The 17065-nt window shown below is 44.5% G+C and overlaps 1 protein-coding gene across 3 annotated transcripts in view; it reads right to left on the bottom strand.

Annotated features, from left to right (window-relative positions):
• The window catches only part of NBAS (NBAS subunit of NRZ tethering complex), a 3456930-nt gene that overhangs the window by 966172 nt on the left and 2473693 nt on the right, over positions 1-17065 (bottom strand). The gene's annotated exons all lie outside the window — the stretch shown is intronic.

Here is a 17065-nt window from a genome sequence, read left to right as displayed (position 1 = left end):
TGCATGTTTTTCGTCCTTCTCTGCCCCCACACCCACCTGCACGTGTTTGTGTGCACTAGGTGTATATTAAGCAAGCGCAATCCTAAATTGTACCAGCACAGAAAATTTATTTTGCAAAACGGTTGCATTTTGGGCATTCGAAAAATAGGCTTTTGGCATCAAAAGCCTTAATGCAAAAATAATTTTCTGGTAAGAATAGAACTGACATTTTAAAAGAAATGTTAGTTCAGCATGCCCCATGAGTGCAAAAATACATAGGAATATAGACTGAGCAAAGCATATGGAGGAACAGAAAGACTACAGGGAGATTTTATAGTGAAGTCATTTTATAGTGTCTCGTGTACAAGGCAAAAGAGCGGAGAAAGTTACGTTGTATACTGAAACAGAGACGTTCCAACGCGAGGCACAGTTGAGGAAAGAATTCCAAGAGTAGGAATCATCTGGGTTATTTTGCTGCTAAAATTGCAGAGGTTGCTTTAGAGCAGAATGGATAGTGTTTTGATTACGTTTTTCCCAACTGAGTTGGTGCGGCGGTAGTTTAGAGAAGGAGCTAAGAACCCCCACCTCGCCCATATTGCCTATATGTTGCGAACCAGAGTGTGAGACACGTACAATACCATTTAAACTACAGATACCAAGTTGAATCCTGGAAGCAAGGTTCCCATTGAGAAAGCCATACCTGCATACATGACAGTATTATGGCCATTTGAATAAAATTCCTGAAGAAGCAGGACCAATGAACGGAATGCAAGAATGGTGACGTCACACATGAAGTAAGACTGACGTATATAGAACAGATGCAGAGACAAGAGAATGTAGATATTCTATAGGGCATCAATAAAGTATTAAAGATAAGTGACATCTTGGTCTCAAGATGAAGAAACTTATGCTACAGAAACAATGAAGATATCAAGTCATTTTATATGTGTAGATATGCAATAAAACGCAAGCAGACAGTATTCTTGAGGCTAGCTTTATGGTGAATAGATCTGTGACATGCGCCAATGTACACATATATAGGAGTGCATAAAGAATGGATGTTTCCACTACATATTATAGCAGTGCTGGACAAGAAAGGGCCATTCCAGTGTGTTGCAGTTATAATGGAAATTGAATTAATAGGAGTGAAACACAGAAAGGCGAGGCTGGATGAGCCCGAAGAAGCCAGGGCCTATCAGACTGGGATGAACAGACATTGGATACAAATCGTGTGAAAGAACGAAACTCCTGTTCAGAAGGCATGGACAAAAACAAGGAAGAGGTCAGAGGTCTATTAAAAAATAGTATTTTAAATACACTAGAGCTCAATTCTGTGGTCTTCAGTCATGTGGAAGGATGAAGTTGGTCAAACATGACGACCACACCTATGCATGAAGGCAGAGCGTGCCTTAAATCCCCTAAATTCTCCAGAAGCAAAGAATACTCCCAAGGACAAGTTCAAAGCCTTAATTGACAGCAGACCACTGAGGTGATGATATATGATATGCTAATTGGTGGGAAGCTATGGTTATGACCAGCTCACCAGCACCTGGAAAAATAGTGATGGATGTGAGAGTGCCAACCAATTATAGGGGGCCGCGTGATTAAGGGTCCTATACTTTGTGTAACCAATCGGACGTCGTGTATTTAGTGATGTTCATAGTGACCTGTTTTTGGGGAGGGCTTAGATGCCCCACCTGATGTTAAGGAGCCTATTACTTTCTAAGACTAGTATGGAACGTATACTTAGATGTTCCCTCCAGTCCTATCACTTTGTTCAATAGATTTTTGTAGTTTGCCACATAGGATGACATTAGTAAATACGTAGGTTGACGCCATCAATGATGAGTTTTTACTATAAAGAAGATGTTTTTTCTGAAGCAAATTGAGAAACCATGCACTGAGACGTCTGTTGATGTCCGTTGTACCCGGTTTTAGATAACTGATATTAAAACAGTTAACCTTTTTTCCAACTACCTGAGTCATTCCGATTATTGATGTCTGAGTAACTCTGCATCCTCATTCATCTCCAGGGTATTGCTACCTCGTCTTAAAGGGCTAGGCAGACCACCATTTCAGTAGTATATAGGTACATAGGAGTTATTTTGATCAACTGAATAATTTGGCAGCGGGAGCAGTTACATGCTGCCATACTCTTAGGCAGCTCCCCATGCCAGATTTGCATCACATGTACAGCACTGTGCAAGGTGAGTAAACGTTGCCTGGCATGGTGGTGTGTACAACGAATCCCTAGCGGGCGGACCTGTGATAAACCTGAAGGTGTCTCCCTGACTAGTCCCCGGGGATCTGTCATCCAGGTGGCCACGACACGGCCATCGCTATTTGATCCAGTTCCTGGGGGTGGACCAGTGAGGGAGGATCACCTGGATTAGGAGTCCTCAGGGAGTGGAAGTGGGACGCTGATGGATGAGATGCAGTATCCCCCTTCTTATAACACCTTTTCCCCAGCCTACCACGTAGGATACTCAGACACTCTACCTCCCCCTTTCCGACACAAACACTTACTTACACCACGAAAGGCAACACACTAACACTAGAGCTGTTTACCAGACATGTCCCAACACAAGGGTCAGGCACAGTTAGGCAACTGACTAGAACCACACACACCAGACAGCCCTTTCCCTTCCCCACAGGGATAAATGGTGGAGCCTGAGAGCACACTACGAGCAAGGACGACCACACGACGAGACAGCTATCCCAGGGCGGCAGTTCAAGAGGAGGAGAAAAGCGGCGAGAACAGAAGGGTTGACAAGGAGAGAAGCAGCCTTGCCCTTTCTGACTCAGACACGTGAAACCTCTGTGGAAGGAATCATAAGACCGCAAACAATAGCCAGCACGTGTTGCAGCAGATGTCAAAAGTACATGGAGCACACCTACACTGATAATCAGAACAGGGAGAGACATTTGCTACCGTAGTACCGTCCTTGATTCAAGAGACAAGAAAAGCGAAGCGGTTCATCACAGTCGAGGGGAGAACCGATAAGAAACCGAACTGTGTTGAACGAGAGTCGCAAATGGCAAATTAAGGGAAGTTCAAAGAACTGTTAACATTAAGGGAAAGCCAGCTGCAGAGGGGTCCAGCACCACGTGGGTGCTCATTCGAGAGACACTGGTTGATCCAACGTTTGTTGAAACTACCGGTAGGAGAGCCACAAGGAAAAGGTCAAAGCCGTCATACAGGGGTTCGGCAAAACACCCTGTACAGTCGAATGTCTTTGACCTCAACACAATTGGAAAGCTAAGAGAGATGAATCCTGCATAGTGAGAAAAGAGAAAACTGTGGTTTGCAAAAGTGAACCCGGTGGAGGGATGCCGATAAAATAGTGCAAAGTCTGATTCCCCAATGAACATTGTGATGACAAGAGTGAACCCGACAGAGGGTTGTCCTCAGTGAACTGTTTAGAAAGACATTAAGACATGTGAATGCCACAGGTGAAATTGTTTTGAGAAAACACTGCAGTGAACCTGAAATAGGGAGGCTGATATTCAAGAGGGGTAAGAGCCCAGAAGAGGGGGACCACGGGTGAAAAGTCATCACCCAACGTACATTTAGAAAGGAACGTTTTGTTTGTTATTTTGAACACATCAGGTGCTCGGAGGCAAGAGACTTTATGTAGAAAAGAGACTTAACCACAGCACTGTCGTCTCGTGCTGGGAAAGCTCGAGAGTGTGCTGTGCTCAGGAGTCCCGCCGTGTCCTGTGCTCAAAACGTGGGGAAGCGAGACCCCGGATACCACACCGTGATTTATCATTTGTGAACACTTCTTTCTTTCTTCTGAATCTTATCCCACACTATTTTTGTATTTAGTTGTAACGATTGGCAGTAGTTCTTTTTTAGTATGAGCCCTTTTATTTAACAAGACACCACTAGGACTGCCTTATTATAATTTGATGGTCGTAGCTTGCACCCCCATCTTAGATTTAGGTTTAGATTAAGCATTTTTCCAACCTGCATATACAGTTTAATAAACACCCTTGAACTGTGACCACTTGTGCCTGTCCTTACTGTTGCCACCATGAGTTCCTTACTAACCCCATAGGGATCTCCAGCATTTGCGCTGGCATGAAAATCCATGCCGGAGCACATACCATAGCATTTGTTTGGCACAGTGGAAGGAAGGCAGCAGAAAGGCAAATTGCGTTCCGACCTTCCTCTCCGCCATACAAATGATTGAATATGTGTCGTGGCGTGAATGGAATGCAGCACACCCTTGCTCAAGACTTTTACGCCTTTCGTTCAAATAATGTGACAAATGAACATGAGTCCCAGAGTGTCTGAAGAATCTTTTGGCTAAAACCCTAAAATGCTTTATAGATAAATTATACTGCTGTTCACGCTAACTTTGATAATCGTCACTCATAGTTTACTTTAAGCACCAAGCCTGTCTGCATTTACATTTCTGTACTTCTTGGGAGTTTTAAAAGACCTATGTAGACTAAATGATTGTCTGGTCATGATGCAGCAATGGGACATTTTTACAGATTATCAACTACTGGTGATTTTCTCCCTTCACTACTGTTCTTAGTGAAGGTTTCGAGGGTAGAGTTGTTTTAAATGTCCCTCCTCCAGATTCTTGGACCAGCTTAATTGGTGCTGGTTTTGTTCACAGCATAGCTGACCAGGTGAAGACAAAAGTTCAGGTTGTGGGGTCTGAATGGTAAGTAACATTTCTGTTTAGACAGATGCGGTCTGCATGCCCCAAGACCTGAATTTGGGTAAGGTACTGACTGACAGAGGGTATGCTGCCTAGACTTTGACGGAATTAATCAATTATGGGTCACTGATATACCAATAACTTATGATAAGCTTTGACAGTGGTCAAGAAGACAGGGTCTTTATTCATGCAACATGTGGGTTACCTTATTGGGCATACTGGAATATACCTTTCTGAGCACTGTGTTCATCTTATCTATGCAGTCTTGCTCTCTTAAGCACGTTTACCCAGCACATGAGTAATCAACTCAGCAGCAAGCTCTCCTAATTCCAGTCCATGAAAGGTCAACAAAAGAGCATGTAGTGGTGTAGTGCTATCAACATGAGACCAAATTCTTGGAGCACGAATCAGGCGGCCGTGGATTGGTCGCTTGCTACAACAGAGCTTAGCAAACCCCTGCACCGGAAGCAAATAAACCCGTACAGAAAGTGTTTCTTCTAGCCACTCGGTGGCACCATGCAGCTTTGTGCCCCCTCCATCACAGTATCAGTAGAACCTCAGAGCCGAAAGGGAGATCCTCTGCATATATGTGGAGCCGTGACGGCCCTCTGATCTCAGTTCCAGCCCATTTATGAGCAATTCTTTAGATGGGTAGACTGAGGTTGGATCAGTTGGGAATGTATGGGGGATTCCTGCATCCATCAGAGAAAAAAACATTTTCATTAAATAACTATTTCTTCTAATGGATACATTGATCCAACAGATTCCTCATCTTTGAATAACTAATAAAGCCAGAATTAACATATGGAGCGAAGAATAAAGGAAATCCATCAGCACCTGAAAGCTTTGCAGAACAGAGCGCCCCACTAAAGCATCTTCACCAGCCAGAGGGTCATGTTTTAAGTATTTTGTGAACATGCGAAGAAAGACACACTTTGCCGTCTAAGAAAAGTCCAGCAAAGGAGCCACTCTTTAGAAAGCACAGGTAGCTGCCTGGCCCCTCATTGAATGGCCCATAAGGATCTCAGTAAAATTCTAGTGCACTAGCTTATAGCAAGTCACAATTCTTTTTGAGATTGCTTGCTAGAGGTTTATCCCTCTTTGCAAGAGCCTGGAAATTGCACCAAGAGCTAATCCCAATATGCATTACCTTACTTATGGCTATCTAGAACAATAAGAACTTCCTGGTTTCAGCCTATTAAACCATTGCTCCAGCTTGGATCCTGTGTGTGACGAAAAACATCTGGAGGCACATGTTCTGCTAAATATGGAATTCAGAGAACGCCTTGTGGAGAAAAAAAAGAGGGTCTGACCATTAATGTAACAACTTCTTTGGAAAGAAACAGCAAAAGTGGACTAACAAAAAGGACCTGAAGTTTGGAGACACTCCAAGCAGAAGTGAACACTGCTAAAAATAAAACACTTTAAGAATGAGCAACCTTGACTCCATGCTTGAATGCAAGTACTCAAACAGAGCCAACATTTAGAAGGTCAAGACTAAATTAAGGTCCCACAACTCCATCGCTTAGAGCTTTAGCAGACTATCACTGACTAGTCCTTTTCAAAACCTTCATTGCTGGAAGAATAGAGACATATGACACCTCCCCTCTGGAGTCATTTTAAATATAGAGATGCAAGGTAGTCATCCGCAGTACCAACTACAATGCCTACTTTGAGAAAAGATAAAAAGCACTATAGCACTGTGCTAAAGCGGCATAACAATGGTTCAGTGGGCCTCATTATGAGTTTGGCGGTGTGGCATTACCACTGCATTACTTCCGCATTACCGTATCACTGAACTATAGGTTTGGAAAGGTGGAGGAAAAACTGCCAGGAGACTACTGGAGGTAATTACTCCGCCTTACCACCCAAAAACAGCCAAACCACTGGAATTACTGCCTGCAGATTCTGATGACTAATGTAATTCTGCGGAAATCCACATGGATTCCTATGTACTCTGATAAATGGGGGTTAACACATCCTACCACCACCAGTAATCCCACGGTAACTCGACCAGACCAAGTGGGGTTAACAGTAAATCCATTTGGTGGTATATTAGCAGATTTACTGACGATATACCACCAAACTTGTAATGAGGCCCAATGTCCCCTTTCCAGAACCAGCTCAAAATGTGCACCAATGACAAGCATAAATGGCTTGGAAAGCCACTGCTGAGCAGGTGGCAACAAACCAATAACATCCTCAGAGAGATTGCAATTCTGAAAGCTCATCCTCTAAGTATGGAAGCATGAAGGTTCAGCTGTGTTGTAAGGCTAGAATATAAGGATAAAGAGTAGCTATTTACAGAATGGACATCTTGTTTTGCCAGTTTGAAAGACAGATAGGTGGCAGGAAACTGCCAGTTCCATTTATAACTTCTATAGGTTGTGGTATGTATGTGCAGCACTGCTGTGCTTGTCACTTGTGGTGCTTCTGAAGTCTATAGCAGTCAGCAAGCTGGGCTGTCCTTATTGGTGGTTCTTCCTATCTGACTAAATCCTTGTCAGTTAAACAATTATTAACTGACAGTTTTGCACATAACTTACTGAGAATGTGAACAATTTATCAAAACGAATTTAAAATAAAACATTAGGGGAATCATATAGGAAAGTGACTTAATGAGAAACATGAATAACAGATTACAACACACCTGATCCCCAACAGAACACAGAGATATAAATCTAAGACACCAATACACACACACACACACACACACACACACACACACACTTCATCTAGACAAGTGCAGAATAGAACAACTGGTCTATCATTAAGGATAACATTTCACAAATGTTCATTGCTTTTTGCAGCATTAAACATTTCCGCATTTTACAGGAAAAGTGCAGGAGCTAGGAATCTAGGTCAACCAGAAAATCCTGTTAATTCCAGAGTCAAAGTACCAGTAGGATAACACAGCCAAAAGGAGAATCCAGAAACAGTTTCAGTAGACAAATCCTGGGGTCACAGTAGCAGTAGGAAAACACAGCCAAAAGGAGAATTCAGTACCAAATCCAGTAAACCGAATCCAAGATCAGAACAACAGGACACAGGTACAAGAGAACACAAAACTAGCTACTCACAGTGTTTGAGAAGCACAGAGGGAAGATCTGGAAGCTTTTTCATAGCTGGCAGTAACTGGAAGCACTGCAGCTCTTCCGCTGGCTTTTCCAGTGTGGGATGTCATCATAGCGCTGTATGCTGCATTCTATGTGTGACGTCATCACAGCGCAGTCTGCAACGTCCTGTGTGTCTTTGTTCTCGGGTAACGTAGTCCCTGACATCCGTGTCGGACCAGTCTCCATGGAAACTGCCAGCTTGCGGTGTAAAGCGCTGGGCTTCGGCAGGCAATCCCTGACAAATTCTCCCCTCAAAGTATGTGGTTCAAATGAGCAAGAGAGTGTGAGGCATGAAACATCTGCAGTAAACGTGGAGCGTGTATGTTGCCGCCAGGTTCCCAAAAGCGGTGTTCCGGATCGTATTGCTTCCAGTTGACCAGATAATAACATACTCTGCAACCGACTCATGTGTCTAGAATGTCACAGACTGTATTCCTGTTCCTCCTGAATGGACACAGGGCTGGGTTTGACAGGCATGGGGTGCACATGGTTTAAGGAGGCTAAAGTGAAAGACCGGATGGATTTTCCAGGTCAGGGGTAACTAACACAGAAACAGGGTTAATCACAGACTTAATCGTATAAGGGCAGATGACTTTAGGCAGTAATTTGAGGAAACCAGGAAGGCGTAGATCTAGTAGCCAGCCAAACCTTACTACTGCTTTGATATGGCGGGTTTGCAGTTCTTTCGCGATCAGCAAACTTCGTAGTCATTTCTTGCGCTGCATGAAGATGCACCAGCGCCTTCTCACACACCTGTGTGTGATGTTTTACGGTGGCGTCAGCTGCAGGTACTGTGCTAGGCAATGATGTGCCAATTGGCAACGACTGGGGATGTTGACATACAGGAGGAACATAGAGAATTACTATACGTGAATTCCACCCCTTCTAGAATATCTTTCCTTGAGGTTTGGTACTGGAGACACATACACCATAGGTATTGTTCCAAAGTGGCATTGGTTCTCTCAGATTGGCAATCCATCGGAGGGTAGTAGGATGATGAATATCTTGTGTCTATACCACAAACCGCGGTGAAAGCATGCCAGAACCTTGAAGTGAATTGCAACCCATGGTCTGATATAATAATCAAGGGGAATTCAAACAAACGGAACACCTGGTCAAAGAACAGATTGGCCAAAACAGACACTGATGGCACCCCCTGCATGAAATGAAATGTGCCATTTTTGTGAATACATCCACTACCACCCAGACGGTTTTTTATCCTGAAATGGGGGGTGTATCCACAACAAAATCCATAGTTATTTGAAACCAAGGTTTGTGTATTATTGGCATTAGCTGTAACAATACTAATGGTTTCCCTTGTGCAGGTTTGCACTGAGCACATATCGCACATCGACATATAATCTACAACATCATGCCTCATATGTTGGGCCACCAACACCATCTCCCTAACAGTTCTAAAGTCGTGTGTTGACCTGGATATGTAGCGGTTTTGCTATCGTGGCATCATTCTAACATGTGCGTACACCCTGAGTCTATTGTACAGTAGAGGCGCCGTTGAACATAAGGTAAACCATCGAGCAACGTGGCATTCAGTTCTAGGAGTTCTTGTTGAAGTTGCCTGGTGGGTCACCTTATCTCGTCCAGTAGGGACAGTCTACGTGTACAAACGTATATAACCTTTCAGGGCGGTAAGATACCGGTTTCTTCTGTCTGCTTCGTGGCTGGTCCATATGTTGTGTTACTTTGCATTTATATAGCGCCTTATGTACCATTGGTATGGTCTCAAGGCGCTGGTAGGTTGAACGCCCTCAGGAACCGTAGTTCAGGTCAGTAGAGAGAAATTGAGAGAGTCAAAAGGTGCGTGTGAGCACCGGATATGTGTGCAGCTGGTGTGGCAATCGTGTGATAGCTGCTTCTTAGTTGTAGGTGTGGAGGCTGAGAGATCAGGAATATGTGTTCGTTCTGGCAGGTTGTTATCCAGACCGATTTGGCTGTGTTAGGTCTGAGGAGAAACGCTTAGGCTGGAGGGTGTGTAACCAGCAGTGTTTACTTAGGGTGATGGGGAGTATGAGGCAAGTGATGGTATGAGAACAGCTATACCGAATGATGTCATAGTATCGCTGTGTTCTATTTGAGTGGTGGTGTAAAGAATAGAGTAAGCATGGAGATGTGGATATGGTGGTTTACCTTTAGCTGCTTGAGGCCGAGCCCACTCCAATAGTTCCATGTACTCCATCCATTCCATGTACTCCATCCGTTCCATGTACTCCATCCGTTCCATGTACTCAGACCGTCCATGCGTTACGACCGTGTCAAGCACTCAAAGCCGTTTGTTTTAATGCTCTTTCAAACCATTCCATGTAAGTCATGCCATTCTAGGCATTCCAATCCGTTCTATGCACTCCAATCTGTTTCATGCATTCCAATCCTTTTCATGCATTCCAGTCTGTTGCATGCACTTGCGACTGTTCCGTGTACTCGCATCTGTTCCATGCACTCCACTTCTTTCAAAGCACTCCAGTCCGTTCCAGGGATGTCACCCATTTTATGCACTCCAACCATTTTATGTGCGGCTGCTTTTAGTCGTTCTACCTCACATTATCCTTTCTCCATGCATCATCCATCTACATACGTCATCTTCACACGTTCCCATCCACTTAAACGGTTCTACCCATTTCACATGTTCTATCCACTTCATCCGTTTCACCCACTTTACCGGTTCCATCCACCTACTTCATCCGTTCTACCATCCCACCCATTCATCAAATCATGTATGCACAAACAGAATAGCAAACTTCACACACTGATCGTTCTGAAGGATATCCTTTAAACCAAATACATAGTACATTCATACATCATATATATATATATATATATATATATATATATATATATATATATATATATAGAGAGAGAGAGAGAGAGAGACAACCAGTAATACAGAGACCACATAAGCAATAGAAAACCCTGAGGTGTGGTAATTTATTCTTCCAGAATAGCTCTGCATCATATATGAGGATGTACCTATTTTTCAAACTTTGCCAAGACATCAGCCACAATAGCCCGGCTTTCAATCGCTTTATCAGTAGATCCGCTGTGTTCGAACAAAGGAAAAACTTATTTCTGCTGCCCTCCATGGCCAAGCCTCGAATTAACTTTTCAACAACCTCCTCAGCTGTGGGCCATGACTTTATGCTTGTTAAACCCTTCAGAGGTAAGGGGCTAGGGACTGGTTCGTTTACTCAATCCCTCCCTTATGGAGCTCCTGAAATTACTGGGTCCCTAGAGCTCTGTAGAGGTAAATTGAGAGGTCTTGGAAAAAGTGTACATGTCACTTGACACCAGGATTTTAGGATGCGACTGGACAGCTGGTCTATCATAGCACTCCGAGGACAAGACAATGCCGATTGAGATCAGCAATAGCCGCAAAAGAAATGGCAGAAGACTACCCTTGTGGCAGAAACCAAGGGCCTCTGTAAAACCCTTCTGTCCTGGGGTGCTGCAACTGAAGGGGGGGGCCTCTTGGGTTACACGTCAAGGGTCAGCAGAGTCCAAGCCTGAACTCCAGGCAGCCAGTATGAAGCAAGGTAAACCACAAAGTAGCTAGCTAGCAGACAGGATGATTTCGGAACACTGAGCATCCGTGTGCCATCTTTAGCACCACCTTTGTCTGTCCAGACCTCACTCTTTGGATTACATCCTGGCTTGAAAGTAGTAAGGGGGTAGTCGTTAGCTCAGGGTTCAATGACCTTCAATCCAATAAACTGCACATATGAAAGAATACTATTTATCAGGGTGGCCCAACCGTGCTGTATTGTTGCCAGAACTGCCTTCATTTGCTCAAGAGAATGCATCCGCTTTGTCTTAGTGGGAACCCAGATGAAATGTTAAGATAAAATTGAACATAAAAAAGAACAGATGCCAACTGGCTTGTCGAGCATTGGTGCACTTGGTTGTGGAAAGTACTTGCAAGTTGCAGTGATCTGTATAACACCGTCATAAAATGAGTGGTTCCCATTAAATGATGCAGCCATTACTTGAACGCTTATTTGAAGGCTGCTCCGAATCATTCTGTCATGGTGTAATTTTGTTCAGCCCTTGTGCGTCATTTAGAATAAATCAGCAAAGGGTGATGTTTTTGGGTTGTAGGGCAACCCTGTGAAAAAATTGCCCCTACCGCAGTAGCTGATGCCTCACCCTCAACAATAAATGGATCTCTAGGATTGAGATGCTCCAAGACTAAAGCGGGCGTAAAGGCCTTTTTCGAGATCCTCATAAGCTGCCTGAGCTTCTCCAGTCCAATGAAAGGGGACTGATGGTCGTGTAAGTCGTGTTAGTGGAGCAGCAAATATGAAAAAAACATGAATAAAATCCTGGTAAAAATGGAAGAAACACAAAAATGACTCGAGCACCTTGACAGATGTAGGTGGAGGCCAATCTAGAAATGCTTCATCTTGGCTAAACTCATACGAAACCCTTTTGGGGTGTGGACAAATCCTAGAAATTCCACCTCTGTAGCACAACCTGAACATGTTGCACATGTTGGATAGAGAATTCCGAATAAATGAGGATATCATCCAAGTAGATCACTACATAATGGTCGAGCATGACTCTGAAGAGATTGTTCATAAAAAAAACTGAAACATATTGCGGGCATGGCATAACCCAAAAGACAAAACCCAGCATTCAAACAGACCGCGTTTGGTTTCAAATGCTGTTTTCCATTCCTCCCCCATGCGGATCTATACAAGGTTAAAGGCACCTCGCAAGTCTAACTTATTATAAATCAATGAGAATAGTAATTGGTCGAGGAGCACTGAAATTAAGGGCATGGGATACTTTTTCTTTACAGTGATGGTGTTACCTTCTCTTTAATCGAAAGGGCACTGAGGTCTCCTTCCCTCTTCAATGCGAAGAAGAGGGGTGAGGCTGTGGGTGAATGTGACGGTCGGATAAAGCCATTCTGTAATGCCCTTTTCAGGTAATCTTTCATGACACAATCTTCATCTTGGGTCAAAGAATATATACGCCCCTTCAGGACAGTAGAACCTGGAATTAGACCAATCGGGCAGTCTCAGTACCTATGGGGCAGGAGCTTTTAATCTTGTTTCTCATCTAACACATCCTTGAACTCGCTATAGATCTAAGGTATTAAGCGTGGTTCAGCTAGAGAGATGGCGGCAATGAGGTGGGTGGCTGAAACACTGGTGAGCAATTCCGGACAGAGGGACACATATGAAGATCCCAGGGTTTCCAAGGAAGTCAGACAGGAGGATTTACAATATTCGGACAAAAGGAGGACAGTACAAGCTTCCCAGTCTATGTGGGGGTTATGTTTTTCAGCCATGGCATCCAAGAAATACACCGAAATTTGGAGCTGCAATCAAGTTAAAACATAACTCATGATGCCCTTGGGTAGTTTCCATTCATGGTCTGTTCCGTAATCATGCCTGAGGTCAAGGGCATCTTATCCACCGCTCTGACGGCTACTGGGTGTTTTTTTGTGATGACTCAATCTGTTCTCTTTTGTGAAATGGATGTCAATATAATTCCCCATAACCCCTGAATCAACCAGGGCAGTGGTACCAAACGGGGTATGACTAGAAAGAAGAAAGCACACTAGTAGACCTGTGTACATCGCTTGATTCAGGCCGGGTGTAAACAGACTTGTCCGAGAGGCTCTTTCTGTAGATGAGTCTTGGGAGTGTCCTTGTCTCTTGACTGGTCGTTTAGGACAAGTACAAATAAAATGACCCGACGACCTGCAATGAAGGCAGAGGTTGTCCTTAAGTCTTTCTTCTCATTGTTCCACGGTTAGAGGTCTCTGTACAAGCCCTATTTGCATGGGCTCGGCACTGGTTCCTCCTTAGGGTGGAGTGGCTTCAGGTTTTCCTGAGTGGAGAATGGGGTGCACCTTTCACCTCATCTAACGTGCATCTAGCTGCAATATCAAGTCCACCAAGTCTGGGAATGCTGCTGGAATGAAGGGTACGACATCAAGGGTGTCTTTCAGGTAATCAGAGCGACCCTGATAAAGCACCTCTACCTTTTTATTTTCAGGCCATGTGATTTCAGCTGCAAGCTGGTTAAAGCAAGCCAAGTACTTCAGAAAGTGGGCTTTCCCTTGTAACAGTTAAAGCGAGCCTAGTACGTCAACAAATTGTCTTTCTCTTATGACAAGTCCAATAACTCTAAATAAGTTGCCTGTGCCTGATGCCGGGTATCAATGACCCACTTCATATAGTTCAACAGGGCGTTGATATCATAGGAAGCCAGACCATTGAATTCTAACAAAGGATTAGCCCAGGCTGCAACTGGTCGGCACAGGAAATAGAGTCTACATTGATTCACGAATGTTCAATATGTAGGTGGATCTTGTGAGAAACCAGAAGGTGTCTCACCCGCTAGTCCCTGCGGATCTCACTCTCAGGTGGCCAGAACACAGCCATCACCTTTGGATCGAGACTCTGGGGGTGGACCAGTGCAGGAGGATCACCCGGATGAGGGGACCTCAGGGAGTGGGACACCGGATGGTGAGACGCGGTATCCCTCTCTTCCCTGTAACACCTTTATCACATCCTACCCAATGGGATATTTAAAAACTAACCCCTAAACCCCCTTTTCCTGCACTAACACTTTTACACAGACAGCCTGCTCTGGGAGAAAACAGACTCACACACAAAAGGTGGAGCACGAGAGCACACTCTTATCGAAGCAACACATATGAAGGTACAGCATTTTCGAGTTGGCAGCTGAACGAAGGGAGAAAGACGGCGAGGCACACAAGGTTTGTGAGAGGGACAACACCCTTGACCTTGTTGGCAGGAAGCCGTTACTTTAAAGAAGCCTTCAACGCAGAAAGCATAAGACAGGGAAACCAGGCCGAAGAATCCTGCATTTTGTATTGGAGATACATAGGGTCCTCCCGTGTTACTGACCAAGGCGCGGAGGAGCAGCAGACGCTGTGGTATCATCCTTGGCTCCAAGAACAAAGAAACGAGAACACAGCCAGTGAGTTGGGGAGACCGATGCCAGACCAGTCTGTGTTGAAGTCAAGGTTGCAAGCGACAACATTGTAAAAGAGCGCTGGAACAAACATTGTTAAACGTGTATGATGAAAGACGCGAGTGAAGGTAAATTGCTGGTGAATATTTGAACATTAAAAGCAAAGATACAATACCGTTGTCGGAGAGGTCCGGCACGGTGAATGTGCTCAGTCAAAGGTCTCTGTACGGTATCCTGACAAGATAAACGAAAGTAGAAGATTGATGTGAAGTGTAAATTGTGTGATATGGCAATATTTGCCCCCTAGAGCTAGGATCCCAACGTGGCGGCTGAGAGCAGAAGCACTGAAGGATTCTGTGTTCAGAGGGGACCTCAGGGAGGAAATTGTAGAATACTTTGAAAACAACACGTGAGGGGTGCAGCTATAGCTAAATCTACGGGGTTGCAAGGAGGCATACTGCAGGCGTTACAGAGGGCAGAGGCAAAATTAGAGGCAGTCACAAATAGAGGAGATGACTCCCGGGAAGAGGCCGAAACCATAAACCAACTACAGCAAGAATGTGAAGGGCACTGGAAGAGATTATGTAACTTAAATTACAAGAAATACATAGCGAGGCAACACGCCGGTGGAGACAAGCCGGGGAGGCTGCTAGCGTGGTTATATAAAAACGAGACACTCAAATCAACGATTAGAGCTATACAGGGGGAGAATGGACAAATATTGCATACCCAAGAGGGCGTGAACAAAGGGTTCCTCGAGTTCTATAAACAATAGTATGGAGGCGTAGAAGGGGGTGAGGGGTGCGAGATAGTGGACACATTAGAGGATATTGGCCTACCTAAATTGAGTGCCGAAGAGAGAATCTAGATGGCCCAATCACATTGGAGGAAATAGAAGCAGTGATTGAACAATTATCCACTAGTAAAGCCCCGGGAACAGATGGACTCCCAAGTGAGTTTTATAAAACGTATAAGACGGAAGTGCTCCCCCCGTTACTGGCAATGTTAAATGAAGCATTTGAAACAGAATCCCTTAGAGAGGCGATCATTATTCCACTTCTGAAACCCCAAAAACCGAGCATGGATTGCGGGTCGTACAGACCGCATCCTTGCTGAACCAGAACAGCAAGATACTCACTGCTATGTTGGCAAAAAGACTGCAACATGTTATAGGCAGACTCATACACCCTGATCAGACCGGATATGTTCTGCACAGAAGCATATCTGACAATCTCAGAAGGCTCCACCATGTCATAGAGCAAACTGAAGGTGACCCACACGAAGTTGCAATTGCCTCATTAGATGCGGTGGAAGCCTTCGACTCCGTCAAATGGCCTTGGCTGATGGCAGCCTTGAAAGAATATGGAATAGGGCCAGGATACTCGAGGTGGGCAAAACTACTGTATAGCTCACCACTAGCCAGAGTCCAGACGGGAGTGACCATTTCAGAGAGGTGGCAACTCAGCAGTGGCACCAGACAGGGATGCCCTTGGTCCCCGATGCTGTACATTCTAGCACTGGAACCCTTAGCGATATACCTGAGGCAACAATATGAGGAGGTGGGGATCTACACGAAAGGAGGGCCACACTTAATATCATTGTATGCTGATGATAAGCTGTTGTACTTGAGGTACCCGGAGGAAAACTTGCAGTATATCCTAGAAGTAATGGAGCGGTTTGCGTTGCTCTCAGGCATTGCAGTTAACCCTAAGAAGTCGTGTATATTCCCCATGGGGAGATTTAAAGGGACCCCGCGGGAACACTTACCAATATTGCAAATACCCTGGGATACCAAAACCTACAGATACGTGGGGATTGACATCTATCATACGGTGGAGGCTGAATATAAACATAAGACAGAGAAGGCAGTGGCGAACATTGAGAATAGCATGAGATTCTGGGCTAAGCTTCCTTTGGCTATGGTGGGGAGGACGGCACTGTTGAAGATAGTCGTATTGCCGAGGCTGTTACAATTCTTTGGGAATATACCATACATGATACCCAAGAGATTCTTTGTTAAACTCCAGAGCATATGCAGAGGCTTTATTTGGCACAATAACTGGAATAGGATAGCTCTGTGGAAACTAAAGAACATGTATGACAGAGGGGGCATAAAACTGCCCAACTTTGAGATCTATTATTTGGCCCGTCAACTGCAATATGTGGCTAATTGGTTAACGGAGGAGTCAACATCGGAATCCAGACTGTTGAGGCCCGAATCTACTCAATTTTGTTTTGTAAGAATGGATATGGCTGCCCAAATCAGAGCTCAAAGGGTGCCGGGGGATGCTGGAACTGGGGTGGAAGATGTGGCATAAGGCTTGCCAG

This window comes from Ambystoma mexicanum, chromosome 4p (genome assembly GCF_040938575.1).
Source record: "Ambystoma mexicanum isolate Mex_15411 chromosome 4p, UKY_AmexF1_1, whole genome shotgun sequence".
NCBI classification, from domain to species: Eukaryota; Metazoa; Chordata; class Amphibia; order Caudata; family Ambystomatidae; genus Ambystoma; species Ambystoma mexicanum.
Note: the sequence above shows the minus strand (reverse complement) of the source record. Positions and strands in the feature narration are given on the sequence as shown.